Below are 20,795 nucleotides of genomic sequence, written 5' to 3'. Positions count from 1 at the left end.
AGGGATGCAAATCAGGTAAGTCAGCATAGGGAAATCCGCGGGGGATTTAAATATCCCCCGCGGATTTAAATAAAAATGTCCACCTCTTTTTTTCCAGCTTGGGGAAAAGCCGGAAAAAAAGCATCTAGACTGGCGCGATCCTCCGGAATAAAGCCTTTTTCCTGAGGATCTCTTATTCCTACCTGAAGGGCTTTATTCCGGAGGATCGCGCCAGTCTAGATGCTTTTTTTCCGGCTTTTCCCCAAGCTGGAAAAAAAGAGGTGGACATTTTTATTTAAATCCGCGGGGGATATTTAAATCCCCCGCGGATTTCCCTCTGCTGACTTACCTGATTTGCATCCCTTTTCCGGAATTTGTGGCCAGTCTAGACGTAGCCCAAGAGTCTGCCTCTCCCTGGGTGTCTTGTGGTCACTGGATTCCTTGGTTTGCCTGTATGGATCAGCTACATCTGCAGTTTTTGCCCAGAGTCCAGGGTTTTATTCCACAGTTCTTGTGCAATATCCTCAGAGCATACAGTCGGGAATTGTTCCTATGCAAAAAGATCAAACAACCAGTTATAATTTTATGTCTCGTTCTCTGTGGACCCATTTTCTCAACAAATGACACAAATTAGACACATTTTCTTTATGACTCATCTTATCATTCATTTTGAGACCTCTGAATTTCACTCTATAATACAGGAATGATTTGAAATATTTGCAATATAATCTTTTAAACACAGCATGTTTCAAAGACAGTCTCCATTGCATTAAACACATTTAAAGCTTTATCTGATAACTTTTAAAATAAGATATGAAATATCCTGCACTCTGGATTTTTTTTTAAGTATCAACACTTTTCAAAAGTTTAGCATTACTGCTCAATGTATCTAGATTTTGGGGATGGATATCTGTTACTTGAGGCTTTTCCTTCCTATTTTGAGCTCATGTTCATGTTGCTGTTCTGCCAGCTGCTGCTTGAATTGAAGGGCTTCTAACTGCAGTTTTCTCTCACCAACTGCATCAATTCTTGGTTCCATAGTGAGCTGAAAGGTCCAGATCCTCCTGATGCTCCAGCCAGTACACCCTCTCACAATTTCTGTAGACCCAACAATTCTTTCTGCCTTTAGTTAAATTCTTAGTTCATTTGGCTTTTTTCCTAGACAAAATAGACCACAGTTTTGCATAACTCCTCTAAGTTATTTTTTTGTTAAACTTCTTTCTTTGCTCATTTTGTCCTTCTTCTGTTCCATTTCCTTCTCCTAAAATAAACAAACAGAAAAAACTTACAGGACCATGTTGCTTCCACACTTTCCGCTAAAACAGCTAACTCTGTGTAAATCCTGGATTCTCCTTTCCTGTAGTCTCCCCACGCGGAGTACATTCTTTTGGGTCTTATTTCATTTATTTGGAGACAGCTGCCACTACTCCTGTCTGGGAAAACACCCGTTTCTCACTGTGTTTGGTCAACAATGCAGAGATGCAGAATAAGGGTATGTCTACACTACAGCATTATTTCAAAATAATTAATTCAAAATAAGTTATTTCGAAATAGCGCGTCTACACACAAAAATTCATTATGAAATAGTGTTTTGCTATTTTGAAATAGCGCGTCCACACTGACTGGATGCTGAATTGAATTTAAGGGCAGCTGAAACTGGTTCCAGAAGGGCATCAGATCAGGAGTTACTTTGTGTGGCTGCTGTCTGAGGCTATCTGAGGCTTGTTCTTAGAGGGACCCCCTGGACAGTCGGTTCTCAGCTTTCCCTGCTTGCTTGCCTACCTCACTGAGGGGCAGCAAAGCATTTTTCTCTCTATCTGCTTTGATTGCCCTGACTCGGGACATCACAGCACTCGGCACCATGGAGCTAGAGCTGCCCCTGGACATTCTGGTGCTCATTTTGGATGTGTTGCTGCTAGCCTAGCTATGCTTTCTTCATGCTGCCTCAGAGCATCTGCTGCAGCCCGATCCCCACGCCATCCTCCGGACCCTCCTGGGAGCAGCTGCAGCTCCCGGACGCCATAGTGCCCTGCCGCATCTGGCATCTGGACACCTTCAGCAACTGGTGGGACCACATCATCCTGAAGTGCTAGGGAGACCAACAATTGACCCAGAACTTCAGGATGAAGAAGGACACCTTCCTCAAGCTCTGTGAGTGGCTGTCCCCTGTTCTGCCGCGACGATACATGCACATGAGGACCGGCATTCCCCTCCAAAACTGTGTGGCCATCGCACTATGGAAGCTCTCCACGCTGGATAGCTACTGATCTGTGGCAAACCAGTTCAGCATGGGGAGATCCACCATTGGAGCAGTGCTCATGTAGGTATGGCAGTCTCTGGCCACTGTGCCAGGTGGAGGGGGGAGCAAGGAGGTGATGGGCTGCCCCAGGGAAAAGGGGGGGAGGTGGTGCAAGTCCCCTCCATGGGAGGGTTTGGTCTGTCCCATCCGCACTATCGGCTGCCCGTGGTGGCCAGGATTGCAGGGAGGGATGCTCTTGGGAGTGGGTGTGTGGGACAGTGGCGGGGAAGGAGCACTGTCAGCCACCCTGGTACCCCAGTGACTCTTGGTGGTTTTGTGTGTGTCCCTGCAGGTGGTCAAGGCCATCAATAGAGTGCTGCTCTGCAGAGTCATCTGCCTCACGGATGTGGACGTGGTGATTGAGGGGTTTGGCGGCCTGGGTTTCCCCAACTGTGGGGGGGGGAATTGATGAGACGCACATCCCCATCCATGCCCCGGACCACCAGGCCTCCCTCTACATCAGCCATAAGGGATACTTCTCGGTCATCCTGCAGATTGCATCCATGCCTCTGTGCTGTATATTGTGTTGGGGGGAGGGGAGGGGAGATGTGCCCTGCATCTGCATAGAGGGGGCTTGTGGAGGGAGGGCATTGTGCAGTGTCCCTCCCCGGGGTCAGGAGCATGTCATGTGCCTTCATACATACATGGATGTGGGTAACAGGCCAGGGCCCCTGTGTGGCAGACAGCCCGGGCCACATGCCCAGGGTGGCATGGCACATGCCCAGGTTGCTGCATGGTCCATGGTCAGCAAGGCCCACACGCGGGGTTCCTGGTCTCCCTCTTCCCCCGCCTCACCCCGCCTATTGGGACAGTGATGGCACTCACATGTCGAGGCCTCTCCGGCTTCGGACAACACCGGTACCGTGGCTGCTGTGATGCCTCGGGGGTCCTGGGTGAGTGCCACGCTCCCTTCAGGCTCGTGCGATTCCTGGCTATTGTCCTCCTCCTCCTTCATGCCCTGGTCAGTGCCCTCTACCCCAGAGTCGATGACAACCGGGGGGCACAGACTGTCTGACCCCCCAAGATGCGGTCTAGGGCATCATAATAGGGACAGGACTCTGGGTCAGCCCCTGGTTGGGAGCTGCCTCCTGGGGGCGTGGCATAGGCCTGCTGCAGCTCCTTTATCTTCATGCGCACCATCTGCTCCTGAGTGTGCATGTGGCCTTTGGTGGCCAGACTGTCAGACATCCACCTGTAGATGGCTGCGTTCCTGCATCTAGTGTGGAGATCATGGACTTTGGAGGCCTCCCCCAAACCTCAATCAGGCCCATGTTCTCTGCACTGGAACAGGAAGGTGCCCGCCTTTTGCAGGCCCTGACAGGCTCCTGGGAGTTTCCAGCCTGCTCCTGGGGAGTGGTGGAGGGCTGGGTGCCAGTGGGTTGCTGGATCATGCTGGGCTAGGTGCACGGAGTGCTGGCTCTGTGCTGGCAGGCTTGCAGCTGGCACAAGAACTATGGCCAGAGTTTACCCTTTTAAGGATTCCGGGACTGGGGAGGGAGTAGAAGAGTTTTCCTGGTTTGGCCCAGATTGGCCACCAGGGCACCCTGGGAAGGGCTAGAGGCCCCTAATTCAAAATAAGCGTCTACACAGTGCTTATTTTGATTTAGCTATTTCGAATTTGGCATCATTCCTCATGGAATGAGGTTTACCAAATTCGAAAGAAGCGTTCTGCTATTTCGAATTAATTTCAAAATAGCGGCTTGGCTATGTAGACGCTGGTAAAGTTATTTGAAAATAATGGCTGTTATTTCGAAACAACTTTGCTGTGTAGACATATCCTTAACAGATTTACTACGGCATAAACTTTCATGGGTAAAACTCACTTCATCATATGAGTTAGAGTGCAAATTACAGAGACAGGGATATGTATAAGAACAATAATAGAAGTTACTATCAGGTATAGGCTAAGGCTAATCATGAGGAATGTGTCTCATTTGCAGCATTTGATGTGGAGAACAGAATTTCTCTGTCCTAGAGATAGAGAGTTATTCTATATAGTGTGGGCAATCAAACAAGAAATCCTGGATCCTGTCTGATCTCTCTCCCTTAATTTGGTTGTATAATACTATGGACTCCTATTCCAAACAACTACGATGGAGTGTGATGCTCCAAGAGTATGATAAGGAGATTGTAGATATATGAAGGAAAGAAAATATCATAGAGGAGGCCCTGTCGAGAAAGAAAGGCTCTGATCTGCTGCTTCCAGGTCAACCAGAGGCAAACTCTCTTACAAATCTCTAAGTTTTGACTCCAAGAACATCCTAATATCAGAGGGCAAGCACATCATTGGTATCTGATAGTGAGTTTCAGCTGCCTCAACAATGTATCCCAATTCAGATAAGTCATAATCTGTATCTAATAGGTATTGTGTGAGGAAAACCAGTAAAACAAAGATCATTAACACTCTTGTGTCCTGTACGTATGCTAAATACCAAAGGACTGTACAAATGTGAACAAATATGGAAAATAAAATACATTTGTACCACAAAAGTCAGACGAGTGGGTAAAGTTTTTTTTTTCCATCAAGAAAAGTCCAATGCCTCCTTCCATGTGCAATCACAGACAATTGGCAATCAGCGTCAAGTGGTCATTCATTGGTACATTGGAGGCTGCAGGGACAGATCAATTTGCATTGTAGAAGGCACCACCAGAGAAGAAAGCAGCAGGGTCATCTTGCTGGAAGGAAGTGTGGTAAGAATTTTATTTTGAACCAAGACTGTAGTTTTATTAATTCTTAGTCACTAGCAAGTACTTTTTGCTTTTATTTGCTTATAACCTATTCTGATTTTATCCCTTAGGCTTATACCTAGAGCAATTCTTGAACTGGACTGATTCTTAACTTATTTCAATGTCTCTCCTACTGGCTTGATATAGACATTGAGCTATGCTTATTGGAAAGCAACCTTTCATTTTAATGCATGTGTCAATAACAAGCCTTCCATTTTCTTATATCAAATTCAGCTGCTTGAGATAGGGATTGTTAGTGTCTCTATGTTTGCACCATTCCCAGTGTGTTGGTGCCCTGACCTTACTGGCATTGGGAGCTACAATTTAAAAGAAAATTGATTACAATCATCAAAATATATTCTGCTACCAGCATTTCTGTTGGCTTTGTGGTCTATGTGTATTTATGTTGCAAGTCTATTAATGTTCTTCTCCACTTTATAATCTTATGTAATGTTGGTTAATTCCTTGTGAGTGCAGAAAAATATGCTAACTTTCTTTTATTTTAGTTTCAGTTCAGAAGGCATTCAAAACAGGAATGAAGGGACAAACTTTTAAATGACTTTATTTTGACAATGAGCTTTAAACTTCAGATATGAAGTAGGTCCAGATGTTTGATTCCTACACATGGTAATATGCAGAGACACAATTTTGAAGAAGGGACATTTTCTTTTAATGGAAGTGGACATCTGTGTTTCTTTCTTTTCAAAATATCAGAGTTTCAACCCATCTTTCACCACTCTTCATCATTAAGCTCTGCTGGTCACTTATTCTATTTATAGCTTGACCACCTTACCTTTTCAAATCAGCACCAGAAGGAAGAACAGCTCTGAAATCTCCAAAGCAGAAAAGCTTGAGAGAGGAACTAAGCACAGATCTTGGAGACTGCTTTACCCCAGGGGTCTTTATGTCACATAAAACTTGCATCAGGCTTGCTGAAATGCACCTTAGTGGGAGGAAAAGAGCTGCTTTGGGAACATTCAGGAGAGTCAAATCCCTTTCCGCTCTGACCAGCTGTCTCAGTATGCTCTCGGAGACACCAATGGGATTGTTTTAAGTTTAATGCACATTTGCCCTAAGCATTCGATGGGCTCTTTAAATGTAAAAATGAATATTCAAATCACAAATGCTTTAGAGGCATAAATGATACCAAAAAGAGTTTTGAGCAAAATCTGATCTCATCTATTTTTGGTCAAACATGTACTTTGGGCACTAACGGCTATGTAAGGAAGTCATCTAAAACCTCCAGATTCAGATGATAGAATTAGGACACACAAAGCCCACTCTTCACAACAAGCATGAAAATTCTATCAGCTATACATGTAGGCTGGTTTTGCAGTTAAGGTATTGGACTAGGACTGTGAATATATGAATTCAATACCATTCTTTTCCACAGATTTGATCTGTATCATGGGTAAGTCATTTAATGACCCTTGCCCACAGGCAACTCAAGCTTCAGAGGCCCCTCAAAATTGCTCCATCACATGGTTTGGCTAGGTTGGATTCCTGCAGAGCAGATGAGCTGGAGAGCTACCCTGGACTGGGGGAGCCAGAGAAACAGCTGTGAGATGCAACGAGAGGCTTCTGCTTTCCCAGAATGGTGGGGAAAAGTGTTACTTGAGCAGTTCCAAGGTTGTGCTCCCCCCATGTCAAAAGGCATGGGTCCTCTGTGTCTTGGTGACCATGGAGAAATTAATACTTTCTTCTTCTGCCTTGACTATTTACATTGTAGGTTCCTTGGGGCATTAACTTATACAACATTTAGCATATAGGTGGCTGTGATATTGACTGGTGGCTATAAGTTTTACTGTAAGACAAAATAATATAGGAGTTAGTGCACAAAAAAATGTATATATGGGGTGAGTAAATGCAGAGTTGATTAGGAAAGATAGTTGTAAAATGCTAGGAAGCATAGCAAGACACTGTCCTGGCTTAAATGGGAGATCTTCATTGATTTGATACACCCCCAAAAAAAAGTTCTACAAAAGTGGAAACTAGTCAAATTATGAAGGCACAATATGACATTAAGATGGCTAGAGACAGAAGGGATAACAAAAAATATATTTAAATACTTTGTCAGCAAGAGGAAGACTAGGGACAGGTTAGGTCTATTATTCAATGGGGACAGAAAAGACAATATCAGAAAATGTGGACATGGCCAACATTTTAAATGCCCTTTTTATTTCAGTTTTCAACAAAAAGGGTAGTAATGCTTGGATACCTAGCATACTGAATGCAAGTTACAATGAGGTAGAATCTGAGGCTAACTTTGAGCTAACACAAATTAAAATCATATAGCGTGCATGATTTTGAAATAACAATGTGAGCATCTACACAGCAGTTACATTATTTTGAAATAAATTTGAAATGACCGCTTATTCCAACTTCTGTAAACCTCATTTAGTGAGGAATAGCGCCTATTCTGAAATAACTACTTTTGAAATAGCTGTAGTGTGGACACTCCACTGCTGCTATTTCAAAATAGCTCCTCCTTACGGCCAATAAGACTAATTACTCCCCAGTGCCTCCTGAGACTCTAAATTGAGGTAGCACATCCACAGTAGGGAAGTCTGCCTCAGAATAATTTTGAGGCTTCCCTGCTATTACAAAATAAGCTAGTTTGGAGTATTTCTTCCGGAATAGCTTATTTCAAAATAAGTGTGCAGTGTAGAGGTACCCTTAGACAAGTTTTATGTCATCAGGTTGGCGGAGTCTGATGAAATACATTCTAGAATACTCAAGCTAATAACTGAAAAGATAACTGACCTAATAGAGATTTTAGGAGAGGGAGAGACTAACAGGACTAGAAGAAGGCAAATATAGTGACAATCTGTAAAAAAGGAATAAAGAAACCCCATGGAATTACAAACCAGTCATCTTAACTTCACTACCCGAGAAGATAATGGAACAAATAATCAAGTAATCAATTTAAAAACACATAAAAGATAATAAGGTGATAAATAACAGTCATCATGGATTCATCAAGGAGAAATTATGTCAAGCCAACCTAATATCTTCCCTTGTTTGGAAAACAAGCCTTGTGGATGGGGATAATGGTAGATACGGTCTATTCTGACTTGAGAAAGGCTTTTGATAATATCTAGCATGACCTTCCAATAAGAAGCTAGAGAAATACAATCTATTTGGAATTGCTATAATATGGGTGCTTAACTGGCTGGAAAACCATTCCCAGAAAGTAGTTATCAGTGGTTTCCAGTCAAGCTGAAAGGATGTATCTGGTAGGGTCCAATAGAGATCAGTCGGTCTGGTCCAATATCTTCACACATTATTTAGATAATGACACTTCTACAGTTTGTAGATGATACCACACTGGAAAGAGTTCCAAGTGCTTTGGAGAATAGGATTAAAATTCAAAATGTTCTGAACAAGCTGGAGAAATGGTATGAAATCAATCGGATGAAATCAGCAAGGACCAATGCAAAGTCTTCACATAGGAAAGAACAATCAGTTGCACACATACAAAGTGGGAAATGACTGCCTGGGAAGGAGAATTGTTGAAAGGAATCTGGGGAGCATAGAGGATGACAAGCTAAATATGAGTCAACAGTGAACCTTGATTGCAACAAAAGCAAACATCATTCTGGGATGTATGAGCATGAATGTTGTATGTAAACAAGACATGAAACAAATAATTCTTATACTCTGTTCCATGTTGTTAAGTCCTTAACTGGAGTAGTGTGTCTAGTTTCTAGATACCACACTTCAGGAATGATGTGGATAAATTAAAGAAAGTCCAGAGGAGAACAGCAAAAATGATTAAAAGTCTAGAAACCATGGCCCGTAAGGAAAGATTGAAAGAATTCAGTTTGTTTAGTCTGAAGAAGAGAAGATTTGAGTTGGAAAAGGATTTCAGGATCCAAGTTCATCAAAGGTTGTTATAAGGCGGAGGAAGAGGAGGAGGAGGAAGAAACACTGTTCTCCTTAAATTCTAAGGATAGGACAAGAAGTAATGAGCAAAGATGAACATAATTTGTTGAGGGAAAGTCAACATGGTTTCTGTAACGGAAAATCATGATTTACTAATCTGCTGGAAAGTTTCAGAGGGGTAGCCGAGTTAGTCTGTAACAGGAAAAACTTAAAAAACAACAAATAGTTTAGTAGCACTTTAAAGACTAACAAAACATGTAGATGGTATCATAAGCTTTTGTTAGTACTCTTCCTTTCCTAGTGCATACTAATGGTTCTTATCAGCATCTTTTAACTATTTAGTCTAAAAGGTGCTAATAGACTATTGGTTGTTTTTTAAGTTTTTCCTGTTACAGAATGGCTCTGGTATCCCTTTGAAACTTATCTACCCACTTTCTCCCCCCCCCCCCCGAATTTTTTTCCTTCTGCCCCCATCCTTCCCTTATTTATTCTTGATTCTGGACTTTCAACACTTCGATCATCAGAAGAAGTGGGCTGTGCCATGAAAGCTCATGATAGCATCTATATGTTTTGTTAGTCTTTAAAGTGCTACTAAACTATTTGTTGTTTTTTAAATGTAATCTGCTAGAGTTCTTTGAGGGAGTCAACAAACATGTGGACAAGGGGGATCTAGTGGATATCACTTAGATTTCCAGAAAGTCTTAGACAAGGTCCCTCACCAAAGTCTCTTAAGTAAAATAAGTTGTCATGGGATAAGAGGGAAGGTCCTTTCATGGATTGATGACTGATTAAAACACAGGAAACAAATGGTTGGAATAAATGGTTAGTTTTCTGAGTGGAGAGAGGTAAATAGAGGGGTCCCCCAAGGGACTGTCCTGGGACTTATCCTATTCAGCTTATTTATAAATGATCTGGAGAAAGGGGTAAACAGTGAGGTGGCAAAATTTGCAGATGATACCAAACTGCTCAAGATAGTTAAGACCAAAGCAGACTGAAGAGCTTCAAAAAGATCTCACCAAACTAAGTGATTGGACAACAAAACGGCAAATGAAGTTTATGTTGATAAATGTAAAGTAATGCACATTAGAAAAAATAATCCCAACTACACATACAATATGATGGGGACTAATTTAGCAACAACTACTTAAGAGAGAGATCTCTGAGCCATTGTGGTTAGTTCTCTGAAAACATCCACTCTCTGTGCAGCAGCAGTCAAAAAAGCAAACAGAATGTTAAGAATCATTAAAAAAGGGATAGAGAATAAGACAGAGAATATCTTATTGCCTCTATATAAATCCATGGTATGCCCACATCTTGAATACTAAATACAGATTTGGTCCTCTCATCTAAAAAAGATATATTGGCATTGGAAAAGATTCAGAAAGGAGCAACAAAAATGATTAGGGGTTTGGAACAGGTCCCATATGAGGAGAGATTTAAAAAACTTGGACTTTTCAACTTAGAAAAGAGGAGACTAAGGGGGGATATGATGGAGGTCTATAAAATCATGACTGGTGTGGAAAAAGTGAATAAGGAAAAGTTATCTACTTTTTTCTACAATAGGCAGGAGGTTTAAAACAAACAAAAGGAAGTTTTTCTTCACTCAGTCATAATCAACCTGTGGAACTCCTTGCCAGAGGATGTTGTGAAGACTGGGACTTAAACAGGGTTCAAAAAAGAGCTAGATAGATTCATTAAGTTAGGTTCATCAATGGCTATTAACCAGGATGGGTAGGAATGGTGTCCCTAGCCTCTGTTTGTCTGGAAATGGATTACAGGAGAGGGATCACATGATGATTACCTGTTGTGTTCCCTTCCTCTGGAGTATCTGGTATTGGCCACTGTTGGCAGACAGGATACTGGGCTAGATGGACCTTTGGACTGACCTAGTATGACGGTTCTTATGTTCTTATGTAATTGCAGCGTTAGAAAAAACTTCCTAACTGTTTGGGTATTTAAGCACTGGAACAAATTGCCTGAGGAGATTATGGAATCTCTGTCTTGGAAATTTTTAAGAGCAGGTTAGACAAACACCTACCAAGAACACTCTAGTTATTACATGGCTCTGCCTTTAATACAGGGGACTCAATTAGATGAGCTTCCTACACTTCTATGACTTCTATTCACAAAAAGATGCCAGACCCCGAAAATCAAGTCCAAAATGCCATTCAGAACATGCCACTGAAATATTTGATTCTGTTTTACAATTGTGCATGCAGATAATGTTACAAATCTTTTCAAAGACTGAGTAAGGTCAGTCTTCTGATATCCATTCCCCCTCCTTTTCTAAGACAGTTTAAGTAACAATAGAGTCCAATTTTATTTCACAAGTGCTCTCAATTACTTCTATAGTTTTATGGTTGGGGATGAGGGTGGAAAAGAAAGTTCTTGTGTAGAGAAAAATATAGCACTCTTTTTTTGTCAAATACTTAGTCGTTTGAAAAATTCAGTTGGCTCCTTCAGTGCTGTATCAGAGGACAAATCATTTAAATGTAAACTATTTGTTTATTTACTACTACTGCTATCAGACACAGGGAATATCATTTGAGGGAATATCTCTCTTTACTTCTGTAGTTGTTTGTGGGGAGAGGCATATATGAGGGAACTGACTAAGAAATAAGAGGCATGAAAACCATAGCACAACTACATCAATTGGATTTTTTTGTGTGTGTGTTTTGGTAGCACTTGTGGGATCACACTCTCCTCAGTCACTCTGACTTTATATTTCGGCTTTGAACATGGTGTGGTACAGAGAGAAAGTGAAGAAAGGAACCTGCAGTGTTGGGAACGGTGATTCCCACACTCCAGTTAGCCTGCCACTTTGATGAAACAGGTCATCAGTGGCATCTCAACTAAAAGCCACTGCTGTATTTAGTGCGTACAAGCCTTTCTCCAGAGACAGCACAAGCTGTTAGTTCTGCTGCCACATTCCTGCTGTGTGAATGGAGCCATGTAACTACTATGACATTGTTTACTCTGCATTGCACCTTTAAGTTTATAAGGAGTCTTCAGGCCTGCAGTATTCTGTGAAAGGCAGAGCTGAGGCAGCATGCTATAGGGTATGTCTAGACTACATCCCTCTGTCGGCAGAAGGATGTAGTCTAGACATACCCATAGCCTGTGTCTAGACTGCATCCCTTTTCCGTAAAAGGGATGCAAATTAGACACATCGCAATTGCAAATGAAGCGGGGATTTAAATCCCCCCTGCTTCATTTGCATAAACATGGCTGCCGCTTTTTTCTGGCTCGGAGCTTTGCCGGAAAAAAGCGCCAGCCTAGACGCGGATCTTTTGGAAAATAAAGCCTTTTCCGAAAGATCCTTTATTCCTTATTTTAATCCTCCAAAATTTAATCCTCCAAAAACCTACAATGGGCAGGAAGAGACACTGATCAACTGGAAGCCAGGAGCCCAGTTGAGGCTATGTCTAGAGTATGGATACCGGAAAAACTCTGCCGCGTCCAAGGAACGCGACTGCTCTTCTGACATTTTTTTCAGAAGAGCAGACACACTCTTTCAGAAGCCCCCCATATGTGTTAAACTGGAGTGGTAAGGATGGCCTCCTATTCTGCCACTCCATGTGCTTCACCCCCTTTCAATCAGTGGAAGCAGAAGGTGCTCAATAAAAACCTGAAAGTAAAGTGGAAATATTCCCTTAAACAACACAGAGAGATTTGAATGCAAAATTGGAACTGATTATTGTTGCCTGCAGAAACCATGCCCCAACAAAGGACAAAGCTGGTAACTGAAGGGCGGAGGAAACATTTTCGCTCATAGGAATCATGCTACCCAGAAACTAATGCAATCTAGTGTTACCAGATTTGCCCAATACTCTGGGGTATGCTCATTTATCAGGGTTACGCTTATGGGACTGGGGGAAGGTTAACAGTTCTATCAGTGTGCTGTTGGTGCTTACTTGGGCTCTCATATGGAGCTGAATTCTCCCTGCTGCCAATTCCCCCTCCCACTGGAGCTCTCCTGCAGGAACTAGGTTCCTCAGGATGGGGTTCTTCCCACCTTAGCAACACACACAGACACTCACACCCACTAATCAGAGCACGTCTGAGAGGACTGGGTACTCAGCACTCACAAGCTGACCCCCTCATATGTCCCTGGACTCAGCTGGCTGGGTTTCACAGCAAGGCCACACTGCACCCTCATGTGCCTTTGGACTCTGTGGGCTGGATTAAACAGCACTTTAAGCTGCCATCCTCATAAGCCCCCAGGTTCAGCACCCCCTATCCCCACTTTCACACCACAGTCATTCACAGGTAAACCACACGATGAGCAAACCCCACAGGATTTTGGGCACTACAGGGATCTTTTGCTTGGGTACAAGAAGCGTTGTTGCAGAGCGAATGGGGAAGCCAAAACAACACCCCATTGGGAAGAGTGAGCAAAACAGAAAGAAAGAGAGAGAAGCAACCAGTTTAACAATGAAAGTGATTTATTTCTGAGTAGTGAATAGATATCAAACAGTTACAATATTAAATCTAACAATTACAATATTAAATCTAAATTGAAGCTGATTACAAATGTTAGGTAACCATATAACAGTTTACACAGGGCAGGGTCAGGAGGCTATGCTTAGAGAGATAGTTGAGAGAGAGAGAGAGAAAGAGAGAGAGACCTCACCACTCCACGGAGCTTGCACTGATCGGGGTTCCCAGATGATGATGGTAGCCGGGGGTCCAGAGGGCAGGAGAAAAGCAGGACAGAGCCCCGAGCACGATCAGACAGGAGATGAAGAAGTCTCAATGGAACTGATGCAGTTTAAGTCCAGGTATCAGAACAGTTTTCTTGGGGCAAGGAGAGGAGTTTTTATAGGGATAGTTCAAAGAGAAAGAGGAGAGACAATAGAGATTGATCACCCCTGGTTATGGGTGATGTTCCTTGAACGAGCTCACAATGCAACTAGGCAGTTTCAGTATTTTAGATGTCAATAGGATCGTTACTAGAATTGGTCTGATAATGACTAATCTGGGTGTGAGCAGGCCTAGGTTCATTAGCATCTGGAGCAGGGATTTCCCATCAGGCAGTGCTTCTCTGCTTTCGGTGTCCCATAGTTCAGTGCGGTTCCTGCCTTGGAAGAGCTGCTCTCCATTCTGTATGCTAATGAGATGTCCCTCTGTTCCATCTTTAATGTAAATGAGGCTGGGGTGTTTCCTTAATTGTATCACCCTTGTCTGAAGCAGCTAGGTGTGTCTTCCCCGGCCTTTTCTTTGCTTTGTTTTTGATTCTAGCAGAGGCCTGAGGGAGGGGAATGGTTTTCCATGAATGTCACTCCCTGGCTCCCCAAGAGCACAAGGCTGACAGGTGACCATGTTCTGGTTCCCCAAGAATCACAAAGCTGATGGGTAACACTAGGGAACTTTCCAGTGACTGAAAGAAGAGGTGCCAGCAGATACACATCAGTAAATTTGCTCTGTTGACCTGTTGGAGGTTAACAGCACACTATATTGAGCATCACTATGACAGCAGCCTGCAGTATATGATAGCAAGTCATACAGCATAGGACTCCAGACGCCAGTAGTGTCTGAAAGGAACATAACAGCTTAACAGCCACATGAAACACAGAATTACTATGTCACTAAAAGAGATGTTGGAATAACTGGATTTGGAGTGTTTGAATTAGCATCCCAGGTGCACAGGTGTAGCAGCTTTTATTGCACACTATGTAACTCAGAAGAACGGAAATAAAAGAGGTTACTTTGAGAAAAAAACATCACTTGCACAGTGTGTACTGAGAAATTATAACAGGGACATAACAGCAAGCAGTACAAAGGAGTAAAATCACCACCCAATCCCCATCACCACGTTGACAAGTACCTAAGCAGTCAAAGACGACAGGTTAAAATGTTTCAGAGTAGATATAATAACCCATCAAAAAAAGAAGGTGGAAGACACAGTATCTTTAATTGGATCAATTTCTGTTGGTGAGAGAGACAAGCTTTTGAGCTTGCACAGAGCTCTTTTTCAGGACTGGGAAACAACCTCAAAGTGTGACTGCTAAATACAAAACTTGAACAAATTGTCCTATACTTATCACCTATTGCAAGGGACCATTCAGGGTACATGGGCTTGTTAACACCCTCCAGCCACAGGCAGAAAAGGAAGCAGAGGTAGGGCGGTGGAAGCAGCGGAAGTGGTTGTTCATGGGTTACAGATAGTTGTAATAAGCCATAAATCCAGTGTCTGTATTCAGCCCGTGAATACAGAGAAGACACATCGACTCAGAGCGGCACCAGACCCTTTCAGAATTATATATTCAAAGCATATGTGCACCGCTACGGTGATCAGCACCCCCACAGAATACCAAGAATCATGAGTTCCCACATCCCCATCACTGTATGTGGTGTACCTCATTCAATGCCCTAGGTATCCCGAAAACAACTCTGTGAGTGAAACCAAACAATTACTATGCTCTCAAATAAACTCAGCTTGGAAAATGATAAAAGATTAAAAAAAAAAAAACGCCCCTAAACCTCCAGGTGGACACTTTTCACAAAGCGATCAGTTTACATCATCTTGGGTCACTGAAGCTGGAGAGACCAGAGGTCCATAACCCCGTCACTTTTTTACTGATCATAAGGGCAAGCGGGGGGGGGGGGTGTCAAATTGGAGTAGAGTCTTGGGGAAAGAGTCAGTGTAAGGATGGGGATGTGGGGTGGAGAGTCAGAGTCTTAGGGGTTGGACCGGTGCAGGGGCACGCCCTTGTGAGGATGGGAGGTATGAAGGCAGAGATTCAGAGGGAAGAGGTGGCACAAGGGCAGAGGATCAAGGGGAGAGGGAGCGGTGCAGAGGCAGAGTTTCTGAGAGATGGCATGGCACATAGGTGACGCCTCAGGGGAAGGGGTACCATGGGTGGGCAGGGCAATGGTTCAAGCTCCAGGGGCATCTCCACTTCTAGAAAATTTCTACCCCCAATCCTTGAAGGAAACCTGTACAACACTTTCAGAAGGCGAGCTTGGGGCTTAAATTCGTAACTTTGCTAGACATGATCATGGGCTGAATAGAGACACTGGATTTATTTATGGCTTATTATAACAATATGTGATCTAATAACAACCTTCTTCAGCTGTTCTTCCCCCTTCTTTTCCTCCATATTATTGGAGGGGTCATTTCACCTTGAATTTTGTATTGTGACAACTCAACTAACAATAGGTTGAACCTCTCTAGACTAGCACCCTTGGAATCAATGCTGAACCAGTGAATGTGCCAAACCACAGGAGGTCAATATTGTAGTGAGTGGGTCTCTTTATTTTTATTTCATTAAAGTGAATAAAAGGATACAATGGATACACTGAGGCACCTACACTGCTGTTTAATAATGTATGACTCGATGGATATACCCTATATAAGCCAATGCCCAGCCATGGCTTATTAGCTCAATTCATAGCAAAGTATTAATCTTGTTGCACAATTTTGCTGTATTGGCACAAGAAAATAAATAGATAAAGCACAAACATATGTTTATGCGTAGCTACATTACCAGCACTTCCATAGCTTGCTGGTCTCTTAGAAGATATTAAGAGGTACTTTAGAGCTAAATAATGGCACAGAACACTGAGAGCCAGGAGAGGTATCTGTAAACAGACTTTACAGGATCATGGGAAACTTGACCATACCCATGATAAATGGACAATGGACTAACTAAAATCATGATGGACAATGGATGTTGCTGGACCAGAGATTGCTGGACTAGAGAGGTTCAACCTGCAGTTCCTTTTTGTGTGATAATTCTGTAATTATTATAACCATCATTCTTCTGATTTGGGTAGTTTAGACTACACAACTCTAGAGCATATTTAGAGGACTTATATTCAAATAAATGAGCCTACTAGGAATAAGGGATCTTCCGGAAAAGGGCTTATTTTCCGCAAGATCCCGTCTAGACTGGCGCTTTTCTCCGGCAAAACCCCGAGCCGGGAAAAAGTGGCAGCCATGTTCATGCAAATGCCGCGGGGGATATTTAAATCCGCCGCGGCATTTGCAATTCCGACTGGTCTCATTAGCATCTCTTTTCCGGAAAAGGGTGCCAATATAGACACAGCCTGAGAGCAAAAGGCATACATATTCACAGTAGGTGGCAACACAACATATTTTAACTTGAAATACTGGGAGGGGGTGAGAAGAACTATAGTTACTTGTGACAAAGGTGTTGGTAAGAATTATATTGTTAGATGAAGCCTGGGATTTTTGGACCCCAAATTCCATTTAAATTCAGTAGAAGTCAGGTGCCTATCTCACTTTGACTTATTTGAAAATCTCTCTGCATGTCCAAAACCTGATTTAAAGAGTCATTTTCATGGTAAGTACCAGTAAAGAAAGTGACTGTTTCTTTTTTTTTAAGTGGTGAAATCACTGTCTTCTCACTTCTACTACTCAAATATTGGCTATTACCAACTGCTTAATATCAAAGGAAAACACCTCTATGTCAAACAAGTGTTTGCTACTTAGATTTGTTTATCCCTATATGATGCATGCCACATGGTGACACATTAATTTATTGTTAGTTTAGTGGGATTGATATTTCTATGAAACACTGCACAAAAAAATGTATGTCATACTTACTGAGGTAGTATGCAAATATCTCTCACTTGCCTGTTTTAGCAAAAAGCCATGTTCAAGCATACAGAAAATCTGCATATGTGTTGCATTTCTTTTAAATCTTCAGTTAGCACATACTTATCCATATATGGGTATATTTATTACCCAGGAAAGTTATGGGTGACATCCCTCAAAACCAAAATCCCTTCTCTGGCAAATTAAAAGAACAAAAAACAAACAAAAAAACCCCCATCAAAACACAGTAACCACAAGGCTCTGCAACAAGCAGCAATAGTGCCCACTTCCGCGGTGACCCTGCCAACATGCCTCAATTCTGATTGAGACAGATCATCTTTAAGGTAAGAGATTGTTTCAATGTCCATGACTCATTCAGCCCTTGGCCTATAAATGAGAGCGCCAACAAATGGTGCCGATTATTCTGTATTAATGTCAGTATGAATGGCAAACATTAGCAAGTTTGGAAAATCTGTAAGTAATTTGACATTGGTATGTAATAGAAATGAGCATTGCTTTTAATGATATGAATGAAAAATTGCATAATTACTACAAAATATCTGGCTGATGACCAGTATTGAGCTGTGCCTGTGCACCCCGGCTCACTACTAAATGGAGTCAGAACAGCTCATGTCATCCTCAGCCTAAAATGTTAACAACTTACAGAGATTCAACTTACTCAGTTATAGGAGCATGCTCTTTTGAAGTGGGTCTGAATTCCAAAGCCTATGTCACACTGAAGTTCCTAGCGACCATAGTGCACTGCTTGGTAAGACCCATGAATTCTTAGGGCATGGATTTGTTATATTTCTGCATGGCAGTTTGTCACTTTTTTTAGACTACCTTAAATAAACTGAAACTTCACCTGATCCCATTTTCCTAATTGCATTTTAAATAATAAATAGTTTTGCCAAGAGAAAATTTCCATAATTTTACCCAGAAGGTAAAGTATGCATGGAGCGAGGAAAGGAATTAGTCCTACAAAATACTTTTCTTTCAATCTCACCATGACATTTTAAATCAGCATGTTTGCTCGCATCTGGTGTTTTTCCTGGTTTCATTTAATCAGTCTAGTTTCACATTGCCTGTAGTTCTTTTCATAGGATTGTTTTCCTTGGGCCAAATCCTGCTTTCACGAACAATTATGATTGCAATGATTGTAACAGAACTAGGATTTGACCAGTTGAATATGGAATATGTGCATTTTTAAACTCCTTTTTCTGGGCTATGAACCCCCTGAGGTACTGAATCAAGGTTGGGGAAGCTGTGCTAGTTATTTTTGTGCTTTATAAAATGTGTAACATTTTTAGTGCATAAATCATTTTTAGCTTTACCTAATTTCAGAGCATAAAGGGCATGTCAAACTTTACTAAACTGAAGCCCCAGGAAGCAGTCGATAATCATGATGGATTTTTATAATGATATAACCCTTAATGAATTATTGTAGTTCTTTAACAAGGTTTTAATAAGAAATTTCTTTTGCCAGCATGGTTATTAGTTCTCTCATACGAATAGCCCTGGGCCTGTCTACCACAGAATAGTATAACGTAATAGTTCTTTCTGTGTCAATCATATAGTTCTGCAAAACTCTAAGCTATGAATAAAATACATTTACTTTTCTTTGTTTTGTTTTTTAATTTAAAGGTCAGATTTTTAGATTATGTAAGGTGAAAAGAAAGATGTGCTCACTGCAAGATGGCTATTACTCATGTATGATGGAAGAATGACCACCTCAGTATTCTGGTAACCAGTCAGATGTTTCTTTTACACTACAGTACCTATTTAAAATGAGAATACTATATGTATTTTGCACTAACTGGTACATTTGTGTAAAATGTATATTATAGTATACAATACTGATTGTCTTAAAGGAAGTATCTGAGTACATCAGTGGACACTCTTCCATTATATATACAAGTGTCAGGAATGACATCTCTCTCAAAGTTGATGATGCACACAACAAAGCAGTTCAGTTACTATGTGATACTGCAGTAGTATAAGTAGGTAAAAAGTCCAGTTCTCAAGTGACACTTCTTGCTCCAAACAGTGCAGGTACAAAGCACAGGGAAAGAAGATAAAGTTGGAGCACTATTAGCATGAGGCCTGCTGAGGTAATTTACCTGTTCATGCTCTCTCTCTCTCTTTCTCTCCCTCAACCATCTCTCTTTAGTTCCTTGACTCCCTAGACACAACACAGATATCCTATGTGGCTATGGCTAGCCTTTGTGTGGCCTTGAAACATACATGAGTTCTCCAAACAGCAATATCCATGAGTTCTCCAAACAGAAGATCCTTTAGAATGCATCTGTCTGGTGCAGAATAGCAAAACAATGGAGATATCCGGGCTTCAAAACAGTGTTTTCACTTGTCAGTTTTGCTTTCTCAAATAGTTTGGCACCATGAGCTTTAGTTGCCTATGTGACATGTAGACTATGATGAAGACAGAAGGTAGTGAAAATGTTTAACCTCTCATGTCTTCTGTTGGTGGTCCAGGTCTCACCATCCTATAGCAGCATGCTCCAACAACCCATCTAGTAGAACACACCTTGGTGTTCAGTGTCAGATTCCTGTTATTCAACATGCACTTGAACAGTGACTTCATGTGGTGGCTGCCTCTCCAATATGGGAATTAACATGTCATCCAAAGGTAAGTTATGTGATACAGCTGATCCTAGATAACTGAACACATGCACATCTTCCAGGGTAGCCAACATACCTTGCATCACTCATGGTTATTTCACAAGCTAGCAAAGATATTGCAAGGTTTCTGGAACTCCTCTTCACTGTGTGCAATAAGCATCAGTGGTGAAAAGAAGTTATTTTAGCAGGTGTTTGCTTGTTTGTTTGGGGTTTCATTTTTTTCTCTTAGAAGTGTGATACAGTTTTCCATCTGATCTCATATGGAGATTTGCACTACTGGTGCGAAAGAATGATGAAGCAGCAGAAAGAATCATATACCAAAAATGTTTGGTGCCAAAACACATTCCTGGTGGATTTCAAAGATTGATCATTATCATATTGGACTGTAGCCTTCGTTCATCATGGAAGGATCAAATCACATTGATGATTTGATCTTTCAGGCCCTTTATGCTAACAGATCAAAAGCATCTGTAAGAGTAATTAAAGCTACGCAAGAAGTTTCAGAGGGTAGCCGAGTTAGTCTGTACAGGATAAACTTAAAAAACAACAGAAGGTCTGGTAGCACTTTATAGACTAACAAAACATATAGATGGTATCATGAGCTTTCGTGACCACAGCTCATTTCTTCAGATGACTGTTTTGTTAGTCAGTATGGTTTCTGTGCTAGTAGATCAGCTATCAACATGACCTTTGAACTAAAGC

This window comes from Pelodiscus sinensis, chromosome 1 (assembly GCF_049634645.1).
Source record: "Pelodiscus sinensis isolate JC-2024 chromosome 1, ASM4963464v1, whole genome shotgun sequence".
Lineage (NCBI taxonomy): Eukaryota > Metazoa > Chordata > Testudines > Trionychidae > Pelodiscus > Pelodiscus sinensis.
This window is presented reverse-complemented; position numbering follows the sequence as displayed.